Genomic DNA, 7650 nt, shown 5'->3' with positions numbered 1-7650 from the left:
AGATGGCTTTGGTAAATAGGAAACTTTAATGAGGGTATTTGTTATAAACTCAATAAATATTATTGAGCATCTACCGTATGTCCAGCACAGTAAGGGATACATAGATGAATCATAGGTAAATCAAGGAGCTCATGATATGGTGGGGGAAATATCTATTTGAACTCACATCACTATCATGTATGTCCCAGAGTGCTTGGGGCCATTAAAGAAGGCAGATGGGACTCAGAATTCACAGCATCAGAAATATCAAGGGGCTTTCTGATAACATGATAACATGTTCAGGGAAACACGTTAGCTGAGCTTTGAGGAACAACTTTTGAATGCAACCCCGAAGCCTTGTTTATGGAGCTGGGGAGAGGCATACTTGTTGGAAGATCACTGCGACCATACGTCCCCTCCTCATTCTGCTCCTCCAACCACTAGAGACAAGCCATGTTCAAAGCAAGTGCCCATGTGACAGCCCTTGTGGGACAGGTGTGGTGGTGAAGGGCACCTTCAGGCCTTCAGGATGCTGCTCAAGGCCAATGGGAAGAACAGATCCAAATTAGGCCATGCAAGAGGCAGCTGGAGTAGGAGACAGGTACTTACGGGCAACAGAGAAAGAGAAGTTGGGGTAAGAAGATATCCCATGGCACTGAGTCACGGGGAGGGATGATAGCTGGGTGGAAGCCTAGGGTGCAAGTCATAATTCTGTGGCTGTATCCCTGACTCCAGGCCCTGCACCAGGAGGAGTTCCCCATGCTAATTACAAGCAGAATGGCCTCCCTTTGGGCCAGTGCCTGGGGTGCTTCGGGATCACAAGGCCCATTCATTGCCATTACTTGTTCATCTTCACAACAAATCCTACGAGAATGAGTAATACCACTCCCATTTTACAGGTTGAGAAGCTGAGGCTCAGAATAATGCACTGCTCTGTCCATGCATTTGAAGCTAGATCAGTGTGACCTCAAAGCCAGTACTTTTCTCATAGTTCTCTTCTGCTCCATAGTACGTGTGCCAGGTGGTAGAGACGGAAGAGTAAGAGAAAGAGAAAACACAGGTCAGAATCCCAATCAGGAAAAGCCTTGAGAGTGGACATAAGGGTCAAAAAAGTACTTTTGCAGGAGACAAATTCCTACCCAACTGGAAGCGCTGGGCTCCCATGGAACATGCTTCATTCTCGCCCAGTCTGCTAGAGGCACGGAGAGTGGCCACAGGCTGTCTCCTTCAACTCTCTGAGCACATCCCTACCCCTACCCCTGTGGCTGCCAGCTGGTGGGCTTGGGAATGCTTCCGGGCTCTGCCCCCTCTGCTTCCAGCCCTTACTCAGCCTGGTCCCTCTGGCTTCTAGCTCTTTCCAGCCAGCAGCTTTGGATTAATTATTTCTTTGGGCAGGTTTTCAGGGTGCAACTGTCAAAGTATCCACAACCAGTCCTCAGTGTTTACTCCCGAGGACCGCATGCCCAGGCCTCACATTTGTGTCAAGCCCCCGGTGTCTATTTTTAGCCTCATCTTGAATCAGGGTTATACACACAGTCTCAGTGAGGCACTGCCAAGCCTCGGAGAAGACTGTCATCGTGCAACTGAGAATTCTCTCTCTTTATGAGACTAGAGCCCTGATGGTATAGTTAATTCGTTAATAATTTCATTGACAACCATTGTCTTTGGAGAGCACACCAACATACATTGCATTGTTCACGTGATCAAAAAGCCGTACTTTTTTTTTTTTTGAAGCAAATATTTCAGAGATAACTGCAATTTATTTGGCCCTGTTGTTGCATTTCTTTCTTTTTATTTAAGGTACTGAAAACCTGGAACATGGAAATGCCCTGGAATTCTATCGATCCCCGAGTGTCCCTGGTGCCCCCCACCCCCCCAGGAGCCCAGTTTTCTGGGAAGCAGAATCAGATGGAGAAATTGTGCTTCTTGCCTTCTGTCCAGATCTTGGTTAGCAGCACAGCTCCCAGCTCAGTCTCCAGTCAGAGCTTCTGCCCACAGCGCCGCTGCCTTCATCTGCTCTTCTTCATCTCTCTTGGACTGTTACTGAAACATTCTGTCACCAGTTTCTTCCCGTGCACTCCATTTTCCACACTGCTCTTACAGTGAAAGCTCTATAAAAAGCACATCTGATCACGCCCTCCCCGGCTGCAAACCCTCTTCCTTACCTCAGTTCCTCTCCCAGCTTGGTTGGGGTGGGGGTCTCTGGTGCCATCATTGCCCGACATGACTTGTCTTGCATGGCAATGCCCGCGGAGGACAGTACCCTTTGGCCCCAGAGAAGAGAGGCACCCAAGGCTACTCTCTTGGGGCGGGGGGGTTGAAGGGAGAGCCCTTCCCCCCACCTTACCCCTGAAGCTTCACCAGACCCATCAGCCAGACAGTGTGGTCATGGTATGAGGCTCTTTCCCAGATCCAGCAAGGGACTTCCAGCATCAAGGCACAAGATGCAGATACTTAGTCACTTTTGCCCACACAAGAAAAGGCCCAAGGTCCTCCGAAAGATGTCTGACTTTCTGCCAATGGGTTCCTCTCTCTCTTGAGTTCTCTTTCCCCACGTGGTTTTCTCTTCAGTTCTCAAGTGTAGTGACCTCCCTGCAGACCTTTGCCCAAGGGGCAGTTCTCCCCCTTTGATTTTGCAAAGTGAGTGACGCCCTCAGGTTTCAGTGGGTCCCAGAGTAAGAGGTGAGGGTGGTGAGGGTGGCTTTCATCCCCTGGGTGGCTGAGTCCCTTCATATTAGTACAGTAGCATATCTCGGCCTTAGCCCTTTTAGAAACCTAGGTATCCTTACTATTGTGTCTGGTTTCGACTAACAAGCCTGGCTTTCCTTGAAGAGAAGCCAGGCTTAGCTGTAAGTGGCTGCTTTCTTTACCACTCGTGAAGGGTAGCATGGCTTGGATCCATAGCTGATAGAAAGCGGAAATGAAGGGGCTGCTGGTTTCCTGCCACAGTGAACAGCTGGCTATCTGTATTAGCTTCTGAGGGCTGCTGTGACAAGTTACCACACACTAGGTGGCTTAGAACACCAGAGACATGATCTCATACAGTTTGGGAAGCCAGAAATCACTGAAATCAAGGTGGACCGGGCCATCCCTCTGAGGGCTCTAGGAGAGGATCCTTCCGTGCCTCTTCCAGCTTCTTATGGCTCCACGTGTTCCTTGGGCATGGCACTATCCCTCTGATCTCTCCCTGCTGCTTCATATGGCCTTCTCCTCTCTGAGGCAATCCGTTCTCTCCTATCTCATATCTCCCTCTGTCTTTTTCCCTCGTAAGGGTACCCATCATAATAATTATTCAGGATAATCCAGGAAGAACTCATCTTGAGATCCTTAACTTAATTCCATCAGCAGAGATCCCTTTTCTAAATAAGAATCATATTCATGGATTCCAAATGTTAGGACACACACATATCATTTGGGGAGCCACCAGTCAAGTCCTTTGTGCCTTTACATCGGTTCTTATCCCTCTACCCTTGATCCTTGATGGTGCATCACCATCTTTCCACCTGCTTACCATTATCATTTTCCTCACTTTGCAAACTCGTTTTATCCTTAAAGTATGAGCTCCAACATCACCTTGTACCTAAAACCTTCCTTGACCCCCAGCAGGCACAGTCTCGTGTTCTGTCCTCTGGAACTCTGGGACATGTTGCTCACTTGCCTGGAAGGTAACTGCCAGCCTCAGTCTGGGAAATGAATCCTCTCAGACAGGCAAGTGCACAGTGCCAGGCAGGAGAGAGCCAGACTGGGAAGGAGGGGACAGAGGGCAGCCAAGGAGCTTACTCTGCAGCTATTCTCACCCCCATTTCGAACACCAGCCAGCAGCTGCTTCTCAGAGAGGTCAAATGCACCAGAGAAGGAGGAGGCAGTTGAAGCTATAGAGATCATGGGAAAATCCTACCCTCTCTGAATCTCTCCTCTTTTTCATATAAGCTCACATATTGCTGATATGGAAACAACTCAAGAGTCCATCAGAGGGTGACTGGATAAAGAAAATGTGAGTTACACACACACACACACACACACACACACACACACACACAGGACTTTTATTCAGACATAGAAAAGAAGGAAATCTTTCCATTTGGGATAACAAGGATAAGCCTGAAGGACATGATCCTAAGAAAAAAACCCAGGCACAGAGAGACAATGTGTGGTGTCATTTCCATGTAGACTCTAAAAGAAGTTGAACTCACAGAAACAGAACAAAATGGCAGTAGGCCAGGGGCTAGGGTTTGAGGGAAAGAGAGACAGTGGTCAATACTGGTTTGCAACCTTAGGAGATCCCCAGATGAAATTTGAAACTGGCCCCAGTACACAGAGGACAGGGAGGTCGCTGGAGAAATAGGCATGCTATTCTAGTTTGGTAGGTGGCAGTTTTATTAAGCAAGGGAACTTACACACGAGGCTTGTGTTGGATGGCTACAAGACGAGTAGATCTCCACACCAGCCCACTAGAATCTGAAAAATTTACATAGAGGCCTTAACAAGGTTCAGTCAGAAACACTGTCCAGATGGTCTCAGCAACACATTGCTCTCTCAAGGCTGTGACCTTGGAAATGGTCAGTGTGTGGGAACTGTGGGCAGAATGTACATTCCAAGGATGGGGAGAGGTAAAGAGCCTCCAGTTACCCATGTCCGTTACCAGTGGTCATATCCTCTCAATGACTTCCTTCAACAGTCAAAGGGTACAAACTTCCAGTTATAAGATGATCAAGATCTGCAGATTAAAAAAAATTTTTTTTTTTAATTTTAGAGAGAGAACAGGGGGAGGAGCAGGGGGCAGGGAGAAGGACAAGCAGACTCCGTGTTGAGCACTGAGCCCTGAGTGGGGCTGGATCTCATGACCCCAAGATCACAACTTTGAGATCATGACCTGAGCTGAAATCAAGAGTCACACACTTAACCGACTGAGCCACTCACGCACCCCCCATGAAGATCTGGGGATTTGACATACAGCATGGTGACCGTGATTGATAACACTGTATTGTATACTTGCAATTTGCTATGGGAGTAAGTCTCAAGTGTTCTTTCCACACACAAAAAGAGTGGCAACAAAGTGAGGTGGTGGCTATGTTAAGTAGCTTGACCCTGGTAATCATTTCACAGCATATACATTTATCATACCATCACACTATACTCCTTAAACATATACAGTTTTTATTTGCCAATTATATCTCAATAAAGTGAAGGGAAAGAAGAGGTTCCTTTAAGAGGAATAAGGTCTTTCCCTTCCCACCAAAGATAAGACAGGAGAGATAATCATCCCCTCTGTGCATAGTTTCCATCTGTGCCTTCTCTACTTAGCTGTGAGGGAGGTAGAGAGCAGAAGGGCTTTTGAAAGACAGCTGTGGCCAAGGGACAGACCACAGACACCAGAGACATCCAGAATGATGACCAGTCCTGTTCACCCTCAGCTCTCAGGGCCTATAGGAAAGAAGCAACTTGCTGCTGAAGAGTGGTTGGTGAATTAGGCAACACCAGTTTCAAGACTGAGCTCTGTCCCGACTGCCCATGACCTTCCCTTCTCCGGGCATCACGTCCCTCCCTTGGAAAATGAGACAGTGGATTAGGTGAGCTGTGAGTGCTCAGTGGTTCTAGGAGCAGCTCTCATCAAGGGCCACTTTGTTCTCTGGAGATTGACTGGAACATTTCTGCAAGGCTGTCTCAGTGCGTGAATCTAGAAGACCACAATACAGGAAATCTCCACTGCCCACACATTTTTGAGAATCCCTGGAGAGTTAACAAACACTTGATGGATACAAGGGCAGTTCCAGGCTCTGAAAGGCACTAAGGACAAAGAGACTCTTCTGGCTCTCAAAGGACTTATGAACTAATGTAGGGGCACATATCCTCACAAGTTACCATAATATTGGTCAGACAGTGATGCATCCTATGATAGAGCAAGGTAAGGGAAATCCAGGAAGACTTCAGGGAGGAGATGACGTTGTAGTGGTGTTTAAGTGTGAGGAGGAACTAGGCAAGCAGCAAAGGCGAAAGGGAAGGAAGGGCATCCAGGTGGAGTGATTAGTCTTGATAGAATTCTGGCATTTTAGAGTCAATGGGCTGATGGGCTTACGTATAAATGATGCTAAGAAAGGAGCCCCGAGAGATAGGTTGGAGTCTGAATCAATTATAATGCATTTCATTGCCTCTAATCAAAATCAGTTCAAACTTGCTTAAACATTAAAAGCAATTTGTTTGTTTAGGGAACTGGAGATTACAGGAGTAGGACAGATTTCAGAATTGGCTTATTTCAGTGGCCCAAGAATGTTCTTAAAGTCTGTCTTCTCTCATCTTTCTCCTTGCTTCTGCAGGATCAGCTTCATTTTAGGCTGGTACCACTCTAGCCAAAAGACGGTTGTCAACTAACTCCTCCCAGGGTTATGTTCTTCCTTGGGGATAAGCCTTCGGTCCAAGAATAGAGAGAGAAGATTATTTCTGGGAGCTCTCTTGGAAGATTAAGGTAGTTTCTTTTATAGAAGCCTCAAGCAAATGTCTACTTTCATTTTACCAAACCTGCATCGGGTGGGTCATATATTCATTCCTGAATTTATATCCGTGACTGGAAGAAGGGGCTATGCTCATTGCCATAGGCCAATCACAAGCATGATCCATAGGTTGAGACTAGAGGCAGCTTCCTCCAAATCCAGGGCACTACAAGGTTAATAACAGTCAGGGTAGTCCAAAAGAAGGGGGAATAGATGCTGGAAGGTGCCATAGACACAGTAGATTCCACAGACTCCTCTGCCGTTAGGGGATCTACATGTGGCTAATGATCTGCCAACAGGAGGCTGAAATGAACAATGGGAGTATTGACTGTGTGGACAGTTTGGCTCTTGTGACAAGCATGGTGCTGGGGACATCTGCTTCTTCTGGGGTAACTGTGGTGGAGCTACTAGGTCCGTTCATACTAGAACAGTCCTACAGAACAATGGGGAGTTTCTCCGGACAACGTGGCTCCTGCATTTGTTATATCTGATTATGATGGGATCCAAGTCTGGTTTTGGGCCTTCCTGGAGATTCTGTGAGATACTTATTATCCTCTCATAAATCCCCTTTCTGTTCACATAAAGTGAATTCCATTCGCAACTAAGAACTCTGACAATTACTGACTTCCTCTATGGAGTTAGATTTCAGGAAGTTACTTTTATGGAAAGGAATGTAGCCTTTATCCTTTTATGTATAGGACAAGAACCATTGATGAGTTTCAAATGGGAAAGTGGTATTGATAGGACAAGATCTTATTCCCCTTTCCGAGCCACCATTCCAGTGAAACTGTTCCTCTTAAGGTCACCAGTGACTTCCATTTTGCCAAATCCATGGATCATTTCTCTCTGTGTCTCTTTCTCTCTCTTTTTTAAAATACACCATTTAACAAAATCTGACACAGCTAATTGCTCCCTTTTTCTTGATCATTTTCTTCTGGCTTATTATGTGACACTTTCCTTGTTTTCCTCCCACCACACTGGCCATTCTCTCTTACAATAGTAAGATCACTTTTCCACCACTGAACGAACCTCTGGACATTGGAGTGCCCCAGAGCTCTTCTTTTCCCTCTTTATCTCCTCCCTAGGAATTCCATGGCTTGAAATAACAGGGATATATGCCAGGGACCCTTAAATGTATACAGTTAGCCTACACTTTCTAAGTGTGGATTTGACTTGATATTTC

The 7650-nt window shown here is 46.5% G+C and overlaps 1 long non-coding RNA gene across 1 annotated transcript in view; it reads right to left on the bottom strand.

Moving 5' to 3' along the window:
• Positions 1-4343: 4343 nt before the first annotated feature.
• The window catches only part of LOC102153715, a 28742-nt gene continuing 25435 nt past the window's right edge, over positions 4344-7650 (bottom strand). The window contains exon 5 of the long non-coding RNA XR_005367049.1: positions 4344-4696. This is a non-coding gene — a long non-coding RNA (uncharacterized LOC102153715). The remainder of the gene's footprint in view (positions 4697-7650) is intronic.

Source organism: Canis lupus, chromosome 11, assembly GCF_011100685.1.
Source record: "Canis lupus familiaris isolate Mischka breed German Shepherd chromosome 11, alternate assembly UU_Cfam_GSD_1.0, whole genome shotgun sequence".
NCBI classification, from domain to species: domain Eukaryota; kingdom Metazoa; phylum Chordata; class Mammalia; order Carnivora; family Canidae; genus Canis; species Canis lupus.
This window is presented reverse-complemented; position numbering and strand designations above follow the sequence as displayed.